Source organism: Clarias gariepinus, chromosome 28 (genome assembly GCF_024256425.1).
Source record: "Clarias gariepinus isolate MV-2021 ecotype Netherlands chromosome 28, CGAR_prim_01v2, whole genome shotgun sequence".
In the NCBI taxonomy this organism is placed as follows: domain Eukaryota; kingdom Metazoa; phylum Chordata; class Actinopteri; order Siluriformes; family Clariidae; genus Clarias; species Clarias gariepinus.
The window spans coordinates 16,040,431-16,059,708 of NC_071127.1; the positions used below are offsets into that span (position 1 = coordinate 16,040,431).

A 19,278-nucleotide genomic window follows, 5' to 3' on the forward strand; every position below is an offset into this window, starting at 1 on the left:
TTCATTCTTTGTTAGTTTCCATGCAAAGCCCACCCACTTTATTCAGGCCCGACACGCCCACAATTAGGGGAGGAGCCCCAGGATTGTTTTATTCGACTGAGAAATACGTTATGCCATCACTAGAGCGTTTTTTTCTAGGTACCAGAGCCAGCCACCAGAGGAGGCACTTTCTTTGTCTTCAGTCCCTGGTGGTCTAGTGGCTAGGATTCGGCGCTCTCACCGCCGCGGCCCGGGTTCGATTCCCGGTCAGGGAAGTTAAGTTTTTCTGGACGGGTGGATCTCGAAGTTCAGAGCCAACAGAAAGGTGGCTAGCACTCATTGGATCTACATAAAGAGAGATCCTTCGAGCCGGATTCGAACCAGCGACCTAAGGATGGCCATTGACAGTAGACTACAGTCCTCCGCTCTACCAACTGAGCTATCGAAGGTTAGGCTTCTTTCTCTGTAAACAAACCAAAACGAAAAGCCCAAAGTTGCTGCTGCAACTCTCTGTGTCTTTTCCAGTTTGGTTTAAAGCAGTAAAGGATTATCCTGAGTGTTCCGGAGCAGTAACTTTCATTGCCCATTTTGTTTAATTCTTAGGGAAAATGCAGGAATGAATTCAACAGTTGGGAAAAGCATGGCATTTTTCCATGAGAAACATTTCTGCTTTGTCCATGCCTTGTCATGCTCTTTTTGTCTTTGTGTTTGATTCCCTGAAGAATAAATAAGATTGAGTCAAATAAAAAAAAAGCCTTGGCCTTCACAGAGGTTAAAGCAGAAACAGGAACGCTCACTCAAGGCAGCAGTCGAGGGCAATCATTTCAGCTGATATTTGGCTAATTATTGGCCTGCTTAGTGAAGATGAGCAAGAACTACAGCTCATGAAGAACAGTCCTTGAGCTTGGTTACTTCTGTTTTTAAATTAAAGTGAGTAGAAGGAGGCAAGTGCAAATGCTTAAATTTAATTCCCTGAAGAATAAATGAGCTTCAAATTAAACTGAGTAGGAGGAGGCAAGTGCAAATGCTTGAATTCATATTCATTCTTTGTTAGTTTCCATGCAAAGCCCACCCACTTTATTCAGGCCCGACACGCCCACCATTAGGGGAGGAGCCCCAGGATTGTTTTATTCGACTGAGAAATACGTTATGCCATCACTAGAGCGTTTTTTTCTAGGTACCAGAGCCAGCCACCAGAGGAGGCACTTTCTTTGTCTTCAGTCCCTGGTGGTCTAGTGGCTAGGATTCGGCGCTCTCACCGCCGCGGCCCGGGTTCGATTCCCGGTCAGGGAAGTTAAGTTTTTCTGGACGGGTGGATCTCGAAGTTCAGAGCCAACAGAAAGGTGGCTAGCACTCATTGGATCTACATAAAGAGAGATCCTTCTAGCCGGATTCGAACCAGCGACCTAAGGATGGCCATTGACAGTAGACTACAGTCCTCCGCTCTACCAACTGAGCTATCGAAGGTTAGGCTTCTTTCTCTGTAAACAAACCAAAACGAAAAGCCCAAAGTTGCTGCTGCAACTCTCTGTGTCTTTTCCAGTTTGGTTTAAAGCAGTAAAGGATTATCCTGAGTGTTCCGGAGCAGTAACTTTCATTGCCCATTTTGTTTAATTCTTAGGGAAAATGCAGGAATGAATTCAACAGTTGGGAAAAGCATGGCATTTTTCCATGAGAAACATTTCTGCTTTGTCCATGCCTTGTCATGCTCTTTTTGTCTTTGTGTTTGATTCCCTGAAGAATAAATAAGATTGAGTCAAATAAAAAAAAAGCCTTGGCCTTCACAGAGGTTAAAGCAGAAACAGGAACGCTCACTCAAGGCAGCAGTCGAGGGCAATCATTTCAGCTGATATTTGGCTAATTATTGGCCTGCTTAGTGAAGATGAGCAAGAACTACAGCTCATGAAGAACAGTCCTTGAGCTTGGTTACTTCTGTTTTTAAATTAAAGTGAGTAGAAGGAGGCAAGTGCAAATGCTTAAATTTAATTCCCTGAAGAATAAATGAGCTTCAAATTAAACTGAGTAGGAGGAGGCAAGTGCAAATGCTTGAATTCATATTCATTCTTTGTTAGTTTCCATGCAAAGCCCACCCACTTTATTCAGGCCCGACACGCCCACCATTAGGGGAGGAGCCCCAGGATTGTTTTATTCGACTGAGAAATACGTTATGCCATCACTAGAGCGTTTTTTTCTAGGTACCAGAGCCAGCCACCAGAGGAGGCACTTTCTTTGTCTTCAGTCCCTGGTGGTCTAGTGGCTAGGATTCGGCGCTCTCACCGCCGCGGCCCGGGTTCGATTCCCGGTCAGGGAAGTTAAGTTTTTCTGGACGGGTGGATCTCGAAGTTCAGAGCCAACAGAAAGGTGGCTAGCACTCATTGGATCTACATAAAGAGAGATCCTTCGAGCCGGATTCGAACCAGCGACCTAAGGATGGCCATTGACAGTAGACTACAGTCCTCCGCTCTACCAACTGAGCTATCGAAGGTTAGGCTTCTTTCTCTGTAAACAAACCAAAACGAAAAGCCCAAAGTTGCTGCTGCAACTCTCTGTGTCTTTTCCAGTTTGGTTTAAAGCAGTAAAGGATTATCCTGAGTGTTCCGGAGCAGTAACTTTCATTGCCCATTTTGTTTAATTCTTAGGGAAAATGCAGGAATGAATTCAACAGTTGGGAAAAGCATGGCATTTTTCCATGAGAAACATTTCTGCTTTGTCCATGCCTTGTCATGCTCTTTTTGTCTTTGTGTTTGATTCCCTGAAGAATAAATAAGATTGAGTCAAATAAAAAAAAAGCCTTGGCCTTCACAGAGGTTAAAGCAGAAACAGGAACGCTCACTCAAGGCAGCAGTCGAGGGCAATCATTTCAGCTGATATTTGGCTAATTATTGGCCTGCTTAGTGAAGATGAGCAAGAACTACAGCTCATGAAGAACAGTCCTTGAGCTTGGTTACTTCTGTTTTTAAATTAAAGTGAGTAGAAGGAGGCAAGTGCAAATGCTTAAATTTAATTCCCTGAAGAATAAATGAGCTTCAAATTAAACTGAGTAGGAGGAGGCAAGTGCAAATGCTTGAATTCATATTCATTCTTTGTTAGTTTCCATGCAAAGCCCACCCACTTTATTCAGGCCCGACACGCCCACCATTAGGGGAGGAGCCCCAGGATTGTTTTATTCGACTGAGAAATACGTTATGCCATCACTAGAGCGTTTTTTTCTAGGTACCAGAGCCAGCCACCAGAGGAGGCACTTTCTTTGTCTTCAGTCCCTGGTGGTCAAGTGGCTAGGATTCGGCGCTCTCACCGCCGCGGTTCGATTCCCGGTCAGGGAAGTTAAGTTTTTCGGGACGGGTGGATCTCGAAGTTCAGAGCCAACAGAATGGTGGCTAGCATTCATTGGATCTACATAAAGAGAGATCCTTCGAGCCGGATTCGAACCAGCGACCTAAGGATGGCCATTGACAGTAGACTACAGTCCTCCGCTCTACCAACTGAGCTATCGAAGGTCAGGCTTCTTTCTCTGTAAACAAACCAAAACGAAAATCCCAAAGTTGCTGCTGCAACTCTCTGTGTCTTTTCTAGTTTGGTTTAAAGCAGTAAAGGATTATCCTGAGTGTTCCGGAGCAGTAACTTTCATTGCCCATTTTGTTTAATTCTTAGGGAAAATGCAGGAATGAATTCAACAGTTGGGAAAAGCATGGCATTTTTCCATGGGAAACATTTCTGCTTTGTCCATGCCTTGTAATGCTATTTTTGTCTTTGTGTTTGATTCCCTGAAGAATAAATAAGATTGAGTCAAATAAAAAAAAAGCCTTGGCCTTCACAGAGGTTAAAGCAGAAACAGGAACGCTCACTCAAGGCAGCAGTCGAGGGCAATCATTTCAGCTGATATTTGGCTAATTATTGGCCTGCTTAGTGAAGATGAGCAAGAACTACAGCTCATGAAGAACAGTCCTTGAGCTTGGTTACTTCTGTTTTTAAATTAAAGTGAGTAGAAGGAGGCAAGTGCAAATGCTTAAATTTAATTCCCTGAAGAATAAATGAGCTTCAAATTAAACTGAGTAGGAGGAGGCAAGTGCAAATGCTTGAATTCATATTCATTCTTTGTTAGTTTCCATGCAAAGCCCACCCACTTTATTCAGGCCCGACACGCCCACCATTAGGGGAGGAGCCCCAGGATTGTTTTATTCGACTGAGAAATACGTTATGCCATCACTAGAGCGTTTTTTTCTAGGTACCAGAGCCAGCCACCAGAGGAGGCACTTTCTTTGTCTTCAGTCCCTGGTGGTCTAGTGGCTAGGATTCGGCGCTCTCACCGCCGCGGCCCGGGTTCGATTCCCGGTCAGGGAAGTTAAGTTTTTCTGGACGGGTGGATCTCGAAGTTCAGAGCCAACAGAAAGGTGGCTAGCACTCATTGGATCTACATAAAGAGAGATCCTTCGAGCCGGATTCGAACCAGCGACCTAAGGATGGCCATTGACAGTAGACTACAGTCCTCCGCTCTACCAACTGAGCTATCGAAGGTTAGGCTTCTTTCTCTGTAAACAAACCAAAACGAAAAGCCCAAAGTTGCTGCTGCAACTCTCTGTGTCTTTTCCAGTTTGGTTTAAAGCAGTAAAGGATTATCCTGAGTGTTCCGGAGCAGTAACTTTCATTGCCCATTTTGTTTAATTCTTAGGGAAAATGCAGGAATGAATTCAACAGTTGGGAAAAGCATGGCATTTTTCCATGAGAAACATTTCTGCTTTGTCCATGCCTTGTCATGCTCTTTTTGTCTTTGTGTTTGATTCCCTGAAGAATAAATAAGATTGAGTCAAATAAAAAAAAAGCCTTGGCCTTCACAGAGGTTAAAGCAGAAACAGGAACGCTCACTCAAGGCAGCAGTCGAGGGCAATCATTTCAGCTGATATTTGGCTAATTATTGGCCTGCTTAGTGAAGATGAGCAAGAACTACAGCTCATGAAGAACAGTCCTTGAGCTTGGTTACTTCTGTTTTTAAATTAAAGTGAGTAGAAGGAGGCAAGTGCAAATGCTTAAATTTAATTCCCTGAAGAATAAATGAGCTTCAAATTAAACTGAGTAGGAGGAGGCAAGTGCAAATGCTTGAATTCATATTCATTCTTTGTTAGTTTCCATGCAAAGCCCACCCACTTTATTCAGGCCCGACACGCCCACCATTAGGGGAGGAGCCCCAGGATTGTTTTATTCGACTGAGAAATACGTTATGCCATCACTAGAGCGTTTTTTTCTAGGTACCAGAGCCAGCCACCAGAGGAGGCACTTTCTTTGTCTACAGTCCCTGGTGGTCTAGTGGCTAGGATTCGGCGCTCTCACCGCCGCGGCCCGGGTTCGATTCCCGGTCAGGGAAGTTAAGTTTTTCTGGACGGGTGGATCTCGAAGTTCAGAGCCAACAGAAAGGTGGCTAGCACTCATTGGATCTACATAAAGAGAGATCCTTCGAGCCGGATTCGAACCAGCGACCTAAGGATGGCCATTGACAGTAGACTACAGTCCTCCGCTCTACCAACTGAGCTATCGAAGGTTAGGCTTCTTTCTCTGTAAACAAACCAAAACGAAAAGCCCAAAGTTGCTGCTGCAACTCTCTGTGTCTTTTCCAGTTTGGTTTAAAGCAGTAAAGGATTATCCTGAGTGTTCCGGAGCAGTAACTTTCATTGCCCATTTTGTTTAATTCTTAGGGAAAATGCAGGAATGAATTCAACAGTTGGGAAAAGCATGGCATTTTTCCATGAGAAACATTTCTGCTTTGTCCATGCCTTGTCATGCTCTTTTTGTCTTTGTGTTTGATTCCCTGAAGAATAAATAAGATTGAGTCAAATAAAAAAAAAGCCTTGGCCTTCACAGAGGTTAAAGCAGAAACAGGAACGCTCACTCAAGGCAGCAGTCGAGGGCAATCATTTCAGCTGATATTTGGCTAATTATTGGCCTGCTTAGTGAAGATGAGCAAGAACTACAGCTCATGAAGAACAGTCCTTGAGCTTGGTTACTTCTGTTTTTAAATTAAAGTGAGTAGAAGGAGGCAAGTGCAAATGCTTAAATTTAATTCCCTGAAGAATAAATGAGCTTCAAATTAAACTGAGTAGGAGGAGGCAAGTGCAAATGCTTGAATTCATATTCATTCTTTGTTAGTTTCCATGCAAAGCCCACCCACTTTATTCAGGCCCGACACGCCCACCATTAGGGGAGGAGCCCCAGGATTGTTTTATTCGACTGAGAAATACGTTATGCCATCACTAGAGCGTTTTTTTCTAGGTACCAGAGCCAGCCACCAGAGGAGGCACTTTCTTTGTCTTCAGTCCCTGGTGGTCTAGTGGCTAGGATTCGGCGCTCTCACCGCCGCGGCCCGGGTTCGATTCCCGGTCAGGGACGTTAAGTTTTTCTGGACGGGTGGATCTCGAAGTTCAGAGCCAACAGAAAGGTGGCTAGCACTCATTGGATCTACATAAAGAGAGATCCTTCGAGCCGGATTCGAACCAGCGACCTAAGGATGGCCATTGACAGTAGACTACAGTCCTCCGCTCTACCAACTGAGCTATCGAAGGTTAGGCTTCTTTCTCTGTAAACAAACCAAAACGAAAAGCCCAAAGTTGCTGCTGCAACTCTCTGTGTCTTTTCCAGTTTGGTTTAAAGCAGTAAAGGATTATCCTGAGTGTTCCGGAGCAGTAACTTTCATTGCCCATTTTGTTTAATTCTTAGGGAAAATGCAGGAATGAATTCAACAGTTGGGAAAAGCATGGCATTTTTCCATGAGAAACATTTCTGCTTTGTCCATGCCTTGTCATGCTCTTTTTGTCTTTGTGTTTGATTCCCTGAAGAATAATTAAGATTGAGTCAAATAAAAAAAAAGCCTTGGCCTTCACAGAGGTTAAAGCAGAAACAGGAACGCTCACTCAAGGCAGCAGTCGAGGGCAATCATTTCAGCTGATATTTGGCTAATTATTGGCCTGCTTAGTGAAGATGAGCAAGAACTACAGCTCATGAAGAACAGTCCTTGAGCTTGGTTACTTCTGTTTTTAAATTAAAGTGAGTAGAAGGAGGCAAGTGCAAATGCTTTAAAAAAAATTTAATTTAAAAAATTTAATTCCCTGAAGAATAAATGAGCTTCAAATTAAACTGAGTAGGAGGAGGCAAGTGCAAATGCTTGAATTCATATTCATTCTTTGTTAGTTTCCATGCAAAGCCCACCCACTTTATTCAGGCCCGACACGCCCACCATTAGGGGAGGAGCCCCAGGATTGTTTTATTCGACTGAGAAATACGTTATGCCATCACTAGAGCGTTTTTTTCTAGGTACCAGAGCCAGCCACCAGAGGAGGCACTTTCTTTGTCTTCAGTCCCTGGTGGTCTACTGGCTAGGATTCGGCACTCTCACCGCCGCCAGAAAGGTGGCTAGCACTCATTGGATCTACATAAAGAGAGATCCTTCGAGCCGGATTCGAACCAGCAACCTAAGGATGGCCATTGACAGTAGACTACAGTCCTCCGCTCTACCAACTGAGCTATCGAAGGTCAGGCATCTTTCTCTGTAAACAAACCAAAACGAAAAGCCCAAAGTTGCTGCTGCAACTCTCTGTGTCTTTTCCAGTTTGGTTTATAGCAGTAAAGGATTATCCTGAGTGTTCCGGAGCAGTAACTTTCATTGCCCATTTTGTTTAATTCTTAGGGAAAATGCAGGAATGAATTCAACAGTTGGGAAAAGCATGGCATTTTTCCATGAGAAACATTTCTGCTTTGTCCATGCCTTGTCATGCTCTTTTTGTCTTTGTGTTTGATTCCCTGAAGAATAAATAAGATTGAGTCAAATAAAAAAAAAGCCTTGGCCTTCACAGAGGTTAAAGCAGAAACAGGAACGCTCACTCAAGGCAGCAGTCGAGGGCAATCATTTCAGCTGATATTTGGCTAATTATTGGCCTGCTTAGTGAAGATGAGCAAGAACTACAGCTCATGAAGAACAGTCCTTGAGCTTGGTTACTTCTGTTTTTAAATTAAAGTGAGTAGAAGGAGGCAAGTGCAAATGCTTAAATTTAATTCCCTGAAGAATAAATGAGCTTCAAATTAAACTGAGTAGGAGGAGGCAAGTGCAAATGCTTGAATTCATATTCATTCTTTGTTAGTTTCCATGCAAAGCCCACCCACTTTATTCAGGCCCGACACGCCCACCATTAGGGGAGGAGCCCCAGGATTGTTTTATTCGACTGAGAAATACGTTATGCCATCACTAGAGCGTTTTTTTCTAGGTACCAGAGCCAGCCACCAGAGGAGGCACTTTCGTTGTCTTCAGTCCCTGGTGGTCTAGTGGCTAGGATTCGGCGCTCTCACCGCCGCGGCCCGGGTTTGGTTCCCGGTCAGGGAAGTTAAGTTTTTCTGGACGGGTGGATCTCGAAGTTCAGAGCCAACAGAAAGGTGGCTAGCACTCATTGGATCTACATAAAGAGAGATCCTTCGAGCCGGGTTCGAACCAGCGACCTAAGGATGGCCATTGACAGTAGACTACAGTCCTCCGCTCTACCAACTGAGCTATCGAAGGTTAGGCTTCTTTCTCTGTAAACAAACCAAAACGAAAAGCCCAAAGTTGCTGCTGCAACTCTCTGTGTCTTTTCCAGTTTGGTTTAAAGCAGTAAAGGATTATCCTGAGTGTTCCGGAGCAGTAACTTTCATTGCCCATTTTGTTTAATTCTTAGGGAAAATGCAGGAATGAATTCAACAGTTGGGAAAAGCATGGCATTTTTCCATGAGAAACATTTCTGCTTTGTCCATGCCTTGTCATGCTCTTTTTGTCTTTGTGTTTGATTCCCTGAAGAATAAATAAGATTGAGTCAAATAAAAAAAAAGCCTTGGCCTTCACAGAGGTTAAAGCAGAAACAGGAACGCTCACTCAAGGCAGCAGTCGAGGGCAATCATTTCAGCTGATATTTGGCTAATTATTGGCCTGCTTAGTGAAGATGAGCAAGAACTACAGCTCATGAAGAACAGTCCTTGAGCTTGGTTACTTCTGTTTTTAAATTAAAGTGAGTAGAAGGAGGCAAGTGCAAATGCTTAAATTTAATTCCCTGAAGAATAAATGAGCTTCAAATTAAACTGAGTAGGAGGAGGCAAGTGCAAATGCTTGAATTCATATTCATTCTTTGTTAGTTTCCATGCAAAGCCCACCCACTTTATTCAGGCCCGACACGCCCACCATTAGGGGAGGAGCCCCAGGATTGTTTTATTCGACTGAGAAATACGTTATGCCATCACTAGAGCGTTTTTTTCTAGGTACCAGAGCCAGCCACCAGAGGAGGCACTTTCGTTGTCTTCAGTCCCTGGTGGTCTAGTGGCTAGGATTCGGCGCTCTCACCGCCGCGGCCCGGGTTCGATTCCCGGTCAGGGAAGTTAAGTTTTTCTGGACGGGTGGATCTCGAAGTTCAGAGCCAACAGAAAGGTGGCTAGCACTCATTGGATCTACATAAAGAGAGATCCTTCGAGCCGGATTCGAACCAGCGACCTAAGGATGGCCATTGACAGTAGACTACAGTCCTCCGCTCTACCAACTGAGCTATCGAAGGTTAGGCTTCTTTCTCTGTAAACAAACCAAAACGAAAAGCCCAAAGTTGCTGCTGCAACTCTCTGTGTCTTTTCCAGTTTGGTTTAAAGCAGTAAAGGATTATCCTGAGTGTTCCGGAGCAGTAACTTTCATTGCCCATTTTGTTTAATTCTTAGGGAAAATGCAGGAATGAATTCAACAGTTGGGAAAAGCATGGCATTTTTCCATGAGAAACATTTCTGCTTTGTCCATGCCTTGTCATGCTCTTTTTGTCTTTGTGTTTGATTCCCTGAAGAATAATTAAGATTGAGTCAAATAAAAAAAAAGCCTTGGCCTTCACAGAGGTTAAAGCAGAAACAGGAACGCTCACTCAAGGCAGCAGTCGAGGGCAATCATTTCAGCTGATATTTGGCTAATTATTGGCCTGCTTAGTGAAGATGAGCAAGAACTACAGCTCATGAAGAACAGTCCTTGAGCTTGGTTACTTCTGTTTTTAAATTAAAGTGAGTAGAAGGAGGCAAGTGCAAATGCTTAAATTTAATTCCCTGAAGAATAAATGAGCTTCAAATTAAACTGAGTAGGAGGAGGCAAGTGCAAATGCTTGAATTCATATTCATTCTTTGTTAGTTTCCATGCAAAGCCCACCCACTTTATTCAGGCCCGACACGCCCACCATTAGGTGAGGAGCCCCAGGATTGTTTTATTCGACTGAGAAATACGTTATGCCATCACTAGAGCGTTTTTTTCTAGGTACCAGAGCCAGCCACCAGAGGAGGCACTTTCTTTGTCTTCAGTCCCTGGTGGTCAAGTGGCTAGGATTCGGCGCTCTCACCGCCGCGGTTCGATTCCCGGTCAGGGAAGTTAAGTTTTTCGGGACGGGTGGATCTCGAAGTTCAGAGCCAACAGAATGGTGGCTAGCATTCATTGGATCTACATAAAGAGAGATCCTTCGAGACAGATTCGAACCAGCGACCTAAGGATGGCCATTGACAGTAGACTACAGTCCTCCGCTCTACCAACTGAGCTATCGAAGGTCAGGCTTCTTTCTCTGTAAACAAACCAAAACGAAAATCCCAAAGTTGCTGCTGCAACTCTCTGTGTCTTTTCTAGTTTGGTTTAAAGCAGTAAAGGATTATCCTGAGTGTTCCGGAGCAGTAACTTTCATTGCCCATTTTGTTTAATTCTTAGGGAAAATGCAGGAATGAATTCAACAGTTGGGAAAAGCATGGCATTTTTCCATGGGAAACATTTCTGCTTTGTCCATGCCTTGTAATGCTATTTTTGTCTTTGTGTTTGATTCCCTGAAGAATAAATAAGATTGAGTCAAATAAAAAAAAAGCCTTGGCCTTCACAGAGGTTAAAGCAGAAACAGGAACGCTCACTCAAGGCAGCAGTCGAGGGCAATCATTTCAGCTGATATTTGGCTAATTATTGGCCTGCTTAGTGAAGATGAGCAAGAACTACAGCTCATGAAGAACAGTCCTTGAGCTTGGTTACTTCTGTTTTTAAATTAAAGTGAGTAGAAGGAGGCAAGTGCAAATGCTTAAATTTAATTCCCTGAAGAATAAATGAGCTTCAAATTAAACTGAGTAGGAGGAGGCAAGTGCAAATGCTTGAATTTATATTCATTCTTTGTTTGTTTCCATGCAAAGCCCACCCACTTTATTCAGGCCTGACACGCCCACCATTAGGGGAGGAGCCCCAGGATTGTTTTATTCGACTGAGAAATACGTTATGCCATCACTAGAGCGTTTTTTTCTAGGTACCAGAGCCAGCCACCAGAGGAGGCACTTTCGTTGTCTTCAGTCCCTGGTGGTCTAGTGGCTAGGATTCGGCGCTCTCACCGCCGCGGCCCGGGTTCGATTCCCGGTCAGGGAAGTTAAGTTTTTCTGGACGGGTGGATCTCGAAGTTCACAGCCAACAGAAAGGTGGCTAGCACTCATTGGATCTACATAAAGAGAGATCCTTCGAGCCGGATTCGAACCAGCGACCTAAGGATGGCCATTGACAGTAGACTACAGTCCTCCGCTCTACCAACTGAGCTATCGAAGGTTAGGCTTCTTTCTCTGTAAACAAACCAAAACGAAAAGCCCAAAGTTGCTGCTGCAATTCTCTGTGTCTTTTCCAGTTTGGTTTAAAGCAGTAAAGGATTATCCTGAGTGTTCCGGAGCAGTAACTTTCATTGCCCATTTTGTTTAATTCTTAGGGAAAATGCAGGAATGAATTCAACAGTTGGGAAAAGCATGGCATTTTTCCATGAGAAACATTTCTGCTTTGTCCATGCCTTGTCATGCTCTTTTTGTCTTTGTGTTTGATTCCCTGAAGAATAATTAAGATTGAGTCAAATAAAAAAAAAGCCTTGGCCTTCACAGAGGTTAAAGCAGAAACAGGAACGCTCACTCAAGGCAGCAGTCGAGGGCAATCATTTCAGCTGATATTTGGCTAATTATTGGCCTGCTTAGTGAAGATGAGCAAGAACTACAGCTCATGAAGAACAGTCCTTGAGCTTGGTTACTTCTGTTTTTAAATTAAAGTGAGTAGAAGGAGGCAAGTGCAAATGCTTAAATTTAATTCCCTGAAGAATAAATGAGCTTCAAATTAAACTGAGTAGGAGGAGGCAAGTGCAAATGCTTGAATTCATATTCATTCTTTGTTAGTTTCCATGCAAAGCCCACCCACTTTATTCAGGCCCGACACGCCCACCATTAGGGGAGGAGCCCCAGGATTGTTTTATTCGACTGAGAAATACGTTATGCCATCACTAGAGCGTTTTTTTCTAGGTACCAGAGCCAGCCACCAGAGGAGGCACTTTCGTTGTCTTCAGTCCCTGGTGGTCTAGTGGCTAGGATTCGGCGCTCTCACCGCCGCGGCCCGGGTTCGATTCCCGGTCAGGGAAGTTAAGTTTTTCTGGACGGGTGGATCTCGAAGTTCAGAGCCAACAGAAAGGTGGCTAGCACTCATTGGATCTACATAAAGAGAGATCCTTCGAGCCGGATTCGAACCAGCGACCTAAGGATGGCCATTGACAGTAGACTACAGTCCTCCGCTCTACCAACTGAGCTATCGAAGGTTAGGCTTCTTTCTCTGTAAACAAACCAAAACGAAAAGCCCAAAGTTGCTGCTGCAACTCTCTGTGTCTTTTCCAGTTTGGTTTAAAGCAGTAAAGGATTATCCTGAGTGTTCCGGAGCAGTAACTTTCATTGCCCATTTTGTTTAATTCTTAGGGAAAATGCAGGAATGAATTCAACAGTTGGGAAAAGCATGGCATTTTTCCATGAGAAACATTTCTGCTTTGTCCATGCCTTGTCATGCTCTTTTTGTCTTTGTGTTTGATTCCCTGAAGAATAAATAAGATTGAGTCAAATAAAAAAAAAGCCTTGGCCTTCACAGAGGTTAAAGCAGAAACAGGAACGCTCACTCAAGGCAGCAGTCGAGGGCAATCATTTCAGCTGATATTTGGCTAATTATTGGCCTGCTTAGTGAAGATGAGCAAGAACTACAGCTCATGAAGAACAGTCCTTGAGCTTGGTTACTTCTGTTTTTAAATTAAAGTGAGTAGAAGGAGGCAAGTGCAAATGCTTAAATTTAATTCCCTGAAGAATAAATGAGCTTCAAATTAAACTGAGTAGGAGGAGGCAAGTGCAAATGCTTGAATTCATATTCATTCTTTGTTAGTTTCCATGCAAAGCCCACCCACTTTATTCAGGCCCGACACGCCCACCATTAGGGGAGGAGCCCCAGGATTGTTTTATTCGACTGAGAAATACGTTATGCCATCACTAGAGCGTTTTTTTCTAGGTACCAGAGCCAGCCACCAGAGGAGGCACTTTCTTTGTCTTCAGTCCCTGGTGGTCAAGTGGCTAGGATTCGGCGCTCTCACCGCCGCGGTTCGATTCCCGGTCAGGGAAGTTAAGTTTTTCTGGACGGGTGGATCTCGAAGTTCAGAGCCAACAGAATGGTGGCTAGCATTCATTGGATCTACATAAAGAGAGATCCTTCGAGCCGGATTCGAACCAGCGACCTAAGGATGGCCATTGACAGTAGACTACAGTCCTCCGCTCTACCAACTGAGCTATCGAAGGTCAGGCTTCTTTCTCTGTAAACAAACCAAAACGAAAATCCCAAAGTTGCTGCTGCAACTCTCTGTGTCTTTTCCAGTTTGGTTTAAAGCAGTAAAGGATTATCCTGAGTGTTCCGGAGCAGTAACTTTCATTGCCCATTTTGTTTAATTCTTAGGGAAAATGCAGGAATGAATTCAACAGTTGGGAAAAGCATGGCATTTTTCCATGGGAAACATTTCTGCTTTGTCCATGCCTTGTAATGCTATTTTTGTCTTTGTGTTTGATTCCCTGAAGAATAAATAAGATTGAGTCAAATAAAAAAAAAGCCTTGGCCTTCACAGAGGTTAAAGCAGAAACAGGAACGCTCACTCAAGGCAGCAGTCGAGGGCAATCATTTCAGCTGATATTTGGCTAATTATTGGCCTGCTTAGTGAAGATGAGCAAGAACTACAGCTCATGAAGAACAGTCCTTGAGCTTGGTTACTTCTGTTTTTAAATTAAAGTGAGTAGAAGGAGGCAAGTGCAAATGCTTAAATTTAATTCCCTGAAGAATAAATGAGCTTCAAATTAAACTGAGTAGGAGGAGGCAAGTGCAAATGCTTGAATTCATATTCATTCTTTGTTAGTTTCCATGCAAAGCCCACCCACTTTATTCAGGCCCGACACGCCCACCATTAGGGGAGGAGCCCCAGGATTGTTTTATTCGACTGAGAAATACGTTATGCCATCACTAGAGCGTTTTTTTCTAGGTACCAGAGCCAGCCACCAGAGGAGGCACTTTCGTTGTCTTCAGTCCCTGGTGGTCTAGTGGCTAGGATTCGGCGCTCTCACCGCCGCGGCCCGGGTTCGATTCCCGGTCAGGGAAGTTAAGTTTTTCTGGACGGGTGGATCTCGAAGTTCAGAGCCAACAGAAAGGTGGCTAGCACTCATTGGATCTACATAAAGAGAGATCCTTCGAGCCGGATTCGAACCAGCGACCTAAGGATGGCCATTGACAGTAGACTACAGTCCTCCGCTCTACCAACTGAGCTATCGAAGGTTAGGCTTCTTTCTCTGTAAACAAACCAAAACGAAAAGCCCAAAGTTGCTGCTGCAACTCTCTGTGTCTTTTCCAGTTTGGTTTATAGCAGTAAAGGATTATCCTGAGTGTTCCGGAGCAGTAACTTTCATTGCCCATTTTGTTTAATTCTTAGGGAAAATGCAGGAATGAATTCAACAGTTGGGAAAAGCATGGCATTTTTCATTTAGAAACATTTCTGCTTTGTCCATGCCTTGTCATGCTCTTTTTGTCTTTGTGTTTGATTCCCTGAAGAATAAATAAGATTGAGTCAAATAAAAAAAAAGCCTTGGCCTTCACAGAGGTTAAAGCAGAAACAGGAACGCTCACTCAAGGCAGCAGTCGAGGGCAATCATTTCAGCTGATATTTGGCTAATTATTGGCCTGCTTAGTGAAGATGAGCAAGAACTACAGCTCATGAAGAACAGTCCTTGAGCTTGGTTACTTCTGTTTTTAAATTAAAGTGAGTAGAAGGAGGCAAGTGCAAATGCTTAAATTTAATTCCCTGAAGAATAAATGAGCTTCAAATTAAACTGAGTAGGAGGAGGCAAGTGCAAATGCTTGAATTCATATTCATTCTTTGTTAGTTTCCATGCAAAGCCCACCCACTTTATTCAGGCCCGACACGCCCACCATTAGGGGAGGAGCCCCAGGATTGTTTTATTCGACTGAGAAATACGTTATGCCATCACTAGAGCGTTTTTTTCTAGGTACCAGAGCCAGCCACCAGAGGAGGCACTTTCGTTGTCTTCAGTCCCTGGTGGTCTAGTGGCTAGGATTCGGCGCTCTCACCGCCGCGGCCCGGGTTCGATTCCCGGTCAGGGAAGTTAAGTTTTTCTGGACGGGTGGATCTCGAAGTTCAGAGCCAACAGAAAGGTGGCTAGCACTCATTGGATCTACATAAAGAGAGATCCTTCGAGCCGGATTCGAACCAGCGACCTAAGGATGGCCATTGACAGTAGACTACAGTCCTCCGCTCTACCAACTGAGCTATCGAAGGTTAGGCTTCTTTCTCTGTAAACAAACCAAAACGAAAAGCCCAAAGTTGCTGCTGCAACTCTCTGTGTCTTTTCCAGTTTGGTTTAAAGCAGTAAAGGATTATCCTGAGTGTTCCAGAGCAGTAACTTTCATTGCCCATTTTGTTTAATTCTTAGGGAAAATGCAGGAATGAATTCAACAGTTGGGAAAAGCATGGCATTTTTCCATGAGAAACATTTCTGCTTTGTCCATGCCTTGTCATGCTCTTTTTGTCTTTGTGTTTGATTCCCTGAAGAATAAATAAGATTGAGTCAAATAAAAAAAAAGCCTTGGCCTTCACAGAGGTTAAAGCAGAAACAGGAACGCTCACTCAAGGCAGCAGTCGAGGGCAATCATTTCAGCTGATATTTGGCTAATTATTGGCCTGCTTAGTGAAGATGAGCAAGAACTACAGCTCATGAAGAACAGTCCTTGAGCTTGGTTACTTCTGTTTTTAAATTAAAGTGAGTAGAAGGAGGCAAGTGCAAATGCTTAAATTTAATTCCCTGAAGAATAAATGAGCTTCAAATTAAACTGAGTAGGAGGAGGCAAGTGCAAATGCTTGAATTCATATTCATTCTTTGTTAGTTTCCATGCAAAGCCCACCCACTTTATTCAGGCCCGACACGCCCACCATTAGGGGAGGAGCCCCAGGATTGTTTTATTCGACTGAGAAATACGTTATGCCATCACTAGAGCGTTTTTTTCTAGGTACCAGAGCCAGCCACCAGAGGAGGCACTTTCTTTGTCTTCAGTCCCTGGTGGTCAAGTGGCTAGGATTCGGCGCTCTCACCGCCGCGGTTCGATTCCCGGTCAGGGAAGTTAAGTTTTTCGGGACGGGTGGATCTCGAAGTTCAGAGCCAACAGAATGGTGGCTAGCATTCATTGGATCTACATAAAGAGAGATCCTTCGAGCCGGATTCGAACCAGCGACCTAAGGATGGCCATTGACAGTAGACTACAGTCCTCCGCTCTACCAACTGAGCTATCGAAGGTCAGGCTTCTTTCTCTGTAAACAAACCAAAACGAAAATCCCAAAGTTGCTGCTGCAACTCTCTGTGTCTTTTCCAGTTTGGTTTAAAGCAGTAAAGGATTATCCTGAGTGTTCCGGAGCAGTAACTTTCATTGCCCATTTTGTTTAATTCTTAGGGAAAATGCAGGAATGAATTCAACAGTTGGGAAAAGCATGGCATTTTTCCATGGGAAACATTTCTGCTTTGTCCATGCCTTGTAATGCTATTTTTGTCTTTGTGTTTGATTCCCTGAAGAATAAATAAGATTGAGTCAAATAAAAAAAAAGCCTTGGCCTTCACAGAGGTTAAAGCAGAAACAGGAACGCTCACTCAAGGCAGCAGTCGAGGGCAATCATTTCAGCTGATATTTGGCTAATTATTGGCCTGCTTAGTGAAGATGAGCAAGAACTACAGCTCATGAAGAACAGTCCTTGAGCTTGGTTACTTCTGTTTTTAAATTAAAGTGAGTAGAAGGAGGCAAGTGCAAATGCTTAAATTTAATTCCCTGAAGAATAAATGAGCTTCAAATTAAACTGAGTAGGAGGAGGCAAGTGCAAATGCTTGAATTCATATTCATTCTTTGTTAGTTTCCATGCAAAGCCCACCCACTTTATTCAGGCCCGACACGCCCACCATTAGGGGAGGAGCCCCAGGATTGTTTTATTCGACTGAGAAATACGTTATGCCATCACTAGAGCGTTTTTTTCTAGGTACCAGAGCCAGCCACCAGAGGAGGCACTTTCGTTGTCTTCAGTCCCTGGTGGTCTAGTGGCTAGGATTCGGCGCTCTCACCGCCGCGGCCCGGGTTCGATTCCCGGTCAGGGAAGTTAAGTTTTTCTGGACGGGTGGATCTCGAAGTTCAGAGCCAACAGAAAGGTGGCTAGCACTCATTGGATCTACATAAAGAGAGATCCTTCGAGCCGGATTCGAACCAGCGACCTAAGGATGGCCATTGACAGTAGACTACAGTCCTCCGCTCTACCAACTGAGCTATCGAAGGTTAGGCTTCTTTCTCTGTAAACAAACCAAAACGAAAAGCCCAAAGTTGCTGCTGCAACTCTCTGTGTCTTTTCCAGTTTGGTTTATAGCAGTAAAGGATTATCCTGAGTGTTCCGGAGCAGTAACTTTCATTGCCCATTTTGTTTAATTCTTAGGGAAAATGCAGGAATGAATTCAACAGTTGGGAAAAGCATGGCATTTTTCATTTAGAAACATTTCTGCTTTGTCCATGCCTTGTCATGCTCTTTTTGTCTTTGTGTTTGATTCCCTGAAGAATAAATAAGATTGAGTCAAATAAAAAAAAAGCCTTGGCCTTCACAGAGGTTAAAGCAGAAACAGGAACGCTCACTCAAGGCAGCAGTCGAGGGCAATCATTTCAGCTGATATTTGGCTAATTATTGGCCTGCTTAGTGAAGATGAGCAAGAACTACAGCTCATGAAGAACAGTCCTTGAGCTTGGTTACTTCTGTTTTTAAATTAAAGTGAGTAGAAGGAGGCAAGTGCAAATGCTTAAATTTAATTCCCTGAAGAATAAATGAGCTTCAAATTAAACTGAGTAGGAGGAGGCAAGTGCAAATGCTTGAATTCATATTCATTCTTTGTTGATTTCCATGCAAAGCCCACCCACTTTATTCAGGCCCGACACGCCCACCATTAGGGGAGGAGCCCCAGGATTGTTTTATTCGACTGAGAAATACGTTATGCCATCACTAGAGCGTTTTTTTCTAGGTACCAGAGCCAGCCACCAGAGGAGGCACTTTCTTTGTCTTCAGTCCCTGGTGGTCAAGTGGCTAGGATTCGGCGCTCTCACCGCCGCGGTTCGATTCCCGGTCAGGGAAGTTAAGTTTTTCGGGACGGGTGGATCTCGAAGTTCAGAGCCAACAGAATGGTGGCTAGCATTCATTGGATCTACATAAAGAGAGATCCTTCGAGCCAGCGACCTAAGGATGGCCATTGACAGTAGACTACAGTCCTCCGCTCTACCAACTGAGCTATCGAAGGTCAGGCTTCTTTCTCTGTAAACAAACCAAAACGAAAATCCCAAAGTTGCTGCTGCAACTCTCTGTGTCTTTTCCAGTTTGGTTTAAAGCAGTAAAGGATTATCCTGAGTGTTCCGGAGCAGTAACTTTCATTGCCCATTTTGTTTAATTCTTAGGGAAAATGCAGGAATGAATTCAACAGTTGGGAAAAGCATGGCATTTTTCCATGAGAAACATTTCTGCTTTGTCCATGCCTTGTCATGCTCTTTTTGTCTTTGTGTTTGATTCCCTGAAGAATAAATAAGATTGAGTCAAATAAAAAAAAAGCCTTGGCCTTCACAGAGGTTAAAGCAGAAACAGGAACGCTCACTCAAGGCAGCAGTCGAGGGCAATCATTTCAGCTGATATTTGGCTAATTATTGGCCTGCTTAGTGAAGATGAGCAAGAACTACAGCTCATGAAGAACAGTCCTTGAGCTTGGTTACTTCTGTTTTTAAATTAAAGTGAGTAGAAGGAGGCAAGTGCAAATGCTTAAATTTAATTCCCTGAAGAATAAATGAGCTTCAAATTAAACTGAGTAGGAGGAGGCAAGTGCAAATGCTTGAATTCATATTCATTCTTTGTTAGTTTCCATGCAAAG

The 19,278-nt window shown here is 43.7% G+C and overlaps 26 non-coding genes across 26 annotated transcripts; 12 read left to right on the forward strand and 14 right to left on the reverse strand.

The window, feature by feature from the left end:
- The first annotated feature begins 182 nt into the window (after positions 1–182).
- trnae-cuc (transfer RNA glutamic acid (anticodon CUC)) lies at positions 183–254 on the forward strand. Its single transcript has one exon. It is a non-coding gene; the product is annotated as a tRNA-Glu (tRNA).
- An 85-nt stretch (positions 255–339) lies between these two features.
- Positions 340–428, reverse strand: trnay-gua (transfer RNA tyrosine (anticodon GUA)). The gene is given in 2 exon segments: positions 340–375; positions 392–428. It is a non-coding gene; the product is annotated as a tRNA-Tyr (tRNA).
- Positions 429–1,200: 772 nt separating this feature from the next.
- On the forward strand, positions 1,201–1,272 carry trnae-cuc (transfer RNA glutamic acid (anticodon CUC)). The gene has a single exon. It is a non-coding gene; the product is annotated as a tRNA-Glu (tRNA).
- A 946-nt stretch (positions 1,273–2,218) lies between these two features.
- trnae-cuc (transfer RNA glutamic acid (anticodon CUC)) lies at positions 2,219–2,290 on the forward strand. The gene has a single exon. It is a non-coding gene; the product is annotated as a tRNA-Glu (tRNA).
- Positions 2,291–2,375: 85 nt separating this feature from the next.
- trnay-gua (transfer RNA tyrosine (anticodon GUA)) lies at positions 2,376–2,464 on the reverse strand. The gene is given in 2 exon segments: positions 2,376–2,411; positions 2,428–2,464. It is a non-coding gene; the product is annotated as a tRNA-Tyr (tRNA).
- Positions 2,465–3,387: 923 nt separating this feature from the next.
- Positions 3,388–3,476, reverse strand: trnay-gua (transfer RNA tyrosine (anticodon GUA)). The gene is given in 2 exon segments: positions 3,388–3,423; positions 3,440–3,476. It is a non-coding gene; the product is annotated as a tRNA-Tyr (tRNA).
- A 772-nt stretch (positions 3,477–4,248) lies between these two features.
- Positions 4,249–4,320, forward strand: trnae-cuc (transfer RNA glutamic acid (anticodon CUC)). The gene has a single exon. It is a non-coding gene; the product is annotated as a tRNA-Glu (tRNA).
- Positions 4,321–4,405: 85 nt separating this feature from the next.
- On the reverse strand, positions 4,406–4,494 carry trnay-gua (transfer RNA tyrosine (anticodon GUA)). The gene is given in 2 exon segments: positions 4,406–4,441; positions 4,458–4,494. It is a non-coding gene; the product is annotated as a tRNA-Tyr (tRNA).
- A 772-nt stretch (positions 4,495–5,266) lies between these two features.
- On the forward strand, positions 5,267–5,338 carry trnae-cuc (transfer RNA glutamic acid (anticodon CUC)). The gene has a single exon. It is a non-coding gene; the product is annotated as a tRNA-Glu (tRNA).
- An 85-nt stretch (positions 5,339–5,423) lies between these two features.
- trnay-gua (transfer RNA tyrosine (anticodon GUA)) lies at positions 5,424–5,512 on the reverse strand. The gene is given in 2 exon segments: positions 5,424–5,459; positions 5,476–5,512. It is a non-coding gene; the product is annotated as a tRNA-Tyr (tRNA).
- A 772-nt stretch (positions 5,513–6,284) lies between these two features.
- On the forward strand, positions 6,285–6,356 carry trnae-cuc (transfer RNA glutamic acid (anticodon CUC)). Its single transcript has one exon. It is a non-coding gene; the product is annotated as a tRNA-Glu (tRNA).
- An 85-nt stretch (positions 6,357–6,441) lies between these two features.
- On the reverse strand, positions 6,442–6,530 carry trnay-gua (transfer RNA tyrosine (anticodon GUA)). Its single transcript is given in 2 exon segments — positions 6,442–6,477; positions 6,494–6,530. It is a non-coding gene; the product is annotated as a tRNA-Tyr (tRNA).
- Positions 6,531–9,287: 2,757 nt separating this feature from the next.
- trnae-cuc (transfer RNA glutamic acid (anticodon CUC)) lies at positions 9,288–9,359 on the forward strand. Its single transcript has one exon. It is a non-coding gene; the product is annotated as a tRNA-Glu (tRNA).
- Positions 9,360–9,444: 85 nt separating this feature from the next.
- On the reverse strand, positions 9,445–9,533 carry trnay-gua (transfer RNA tyrosine (anticodon GUA)). The gene is given in 2 exon segments: positions 9,445–9,480; positions 9,497–9,533. It is a non-coding gene; the product is annotated as a tRNA-Tyr (tRNA).
- Positions 9,534–11,317: 1,784 nt separating this feature from the next.
- On the forward strand, positions 11,318–11,389 carry trnae-cuc (transfer RNA glutamic acid (anticodon CUC)). The gene has a single exon. It is a non-coding gene; the product is annotated as a tRNA-Glu (tRNA).
- An 85-nt stretch (positions 11,390–11,474) lies between these two features.
- trnay-gua (transfer RNA tyrosine (anticodon GUA)) lies at positions 11,475–11,563 on the reverse strand. Its single transcript is given in 2 exon segments — positions 11,475–11,510; positions 11,527–11,563. It is a non-coding gene; the product is annotated as a tRNA-Tyr (tRNA).
- Positions 11,564–12,335: 772 nt separating this feature from the next.
- trnae-cuc (transfer RNA glutamic acid (anticodon CUC)) lies at positions 12,336–12,407 on the forward strand. The gene has a single exon. It is a non-coding gene; the product is annotated as a tRNA-Glu (tRNA).
- Positions 12,408–12,492: 85 nt separating this feature from the next.
- trnay-gua (transfer RNA tyrosine (anticodon GUA)) lies at positions 12,493–12,581 on the reverse strand. Its single transcript is given in 2 exon segments — positions 12,493–12,528; positions 12,545–12,581. It is a non-coding gene; the product is annotated as a tRNA-Tyr (tRNA).
- A 923-nt stretch (positions 12,582–13,504) lies between these two features.
- trnay-gua (transfer RNA tyrosine (anticodon GUA)) lies at positions 13,505–13,593 on the reverse strand. Its single transcript is given in 2 exon segments — positions 13,505–13,540; positions 13,557–13,593. It is a non-coding gene; the product is annotated as a tRNA-Tyr (tRNA).
- A 772-nt stretch (positions 13,594–14,365) lies between these two features.
- On the forward strand, positions 14,366–14,437 carry trnae-cuc (transfer RNA glutamic acid (anticodon CUC)). Its single transcript has one exon. It is a non-coding gene; the product is annotated as a tRNA-Glu (tRNA).
- An 85-nt stretch (positions 14,438–14,522) lies between these two features.
- trnay-gua (transfer RNA tyrosine (anticodon GUA)) lies at positions 14,523–14,611 on the reverse strand. Its single transcript is given in 2 exon segments — positions 14,523–14,558; positions 14,575–14,611. It is a non-coding gene; the product is annotated as a tRNA-Tyr (tRNA).
- A 772-nt stretch (positions 14,612–15,383) lies between these two features.
- trnae-cuc (transfer RNA glutamic acid (anticodon CUC)) lies at positions 15,384–15,455 on the forward strand. The gene has a single exon. It is a non-coding gene; the product is annotated as a tRNA-Glu (tRNA).
- An 85-nt stretch (positions 15,456–15,540) lies between these two features.
- trnay-gua (transfer RNA tyrosine (anticodon GUA)) lies at positions 15,541–15,629 on the reverse strand. The gene is given in 2 exon segments: positions 15,541–15,576; positions 15,593–15,629. It is a non-coding gene; the product is annotated as a tRNA-Tyr (tRNA).
- Positions 15,630–16,552: 923 nt separating this feature from the next.
- trnay-gua (transfer RNA tyrosine (anticodon GUA)) lies at positions 16,553–16,641 on the reverse strand. Its single transcript is given in 2 exon segments — positions 16,553–16,588; positions 16,605–16,641. It is a non-coding gene; the product is annotated as a tRNA-Tyr (tRNA).
- Positions 16,642–17,413: 772 nt separating this feature from the next.
- On the forward strand, positions 17,414–17,485 carry trnae-cuc (transfer RNA glutamic acid (anticodon CUC)). Its single transcript has one exon. It is a non-coding gene; the product is annotated as a tRNA-Glu (tRNA).
- An 85-nt stretch (positions 17,486–17,570) lies between these two features.
- trnay-gua (transfer RNA tyrosine (anticodon GUA)) lies at positions 17,571–17,659 on the reverse strand. Its single transcript is given in 2 exon segments — positions 17,571–17,606; positions 17,623–17,659. It is a non-coding gene; the product is annotated as a tRNA-Tyr (tRNA).
- Positions 17,660–19,278: the final 1,619 nt, after the last annotated feature.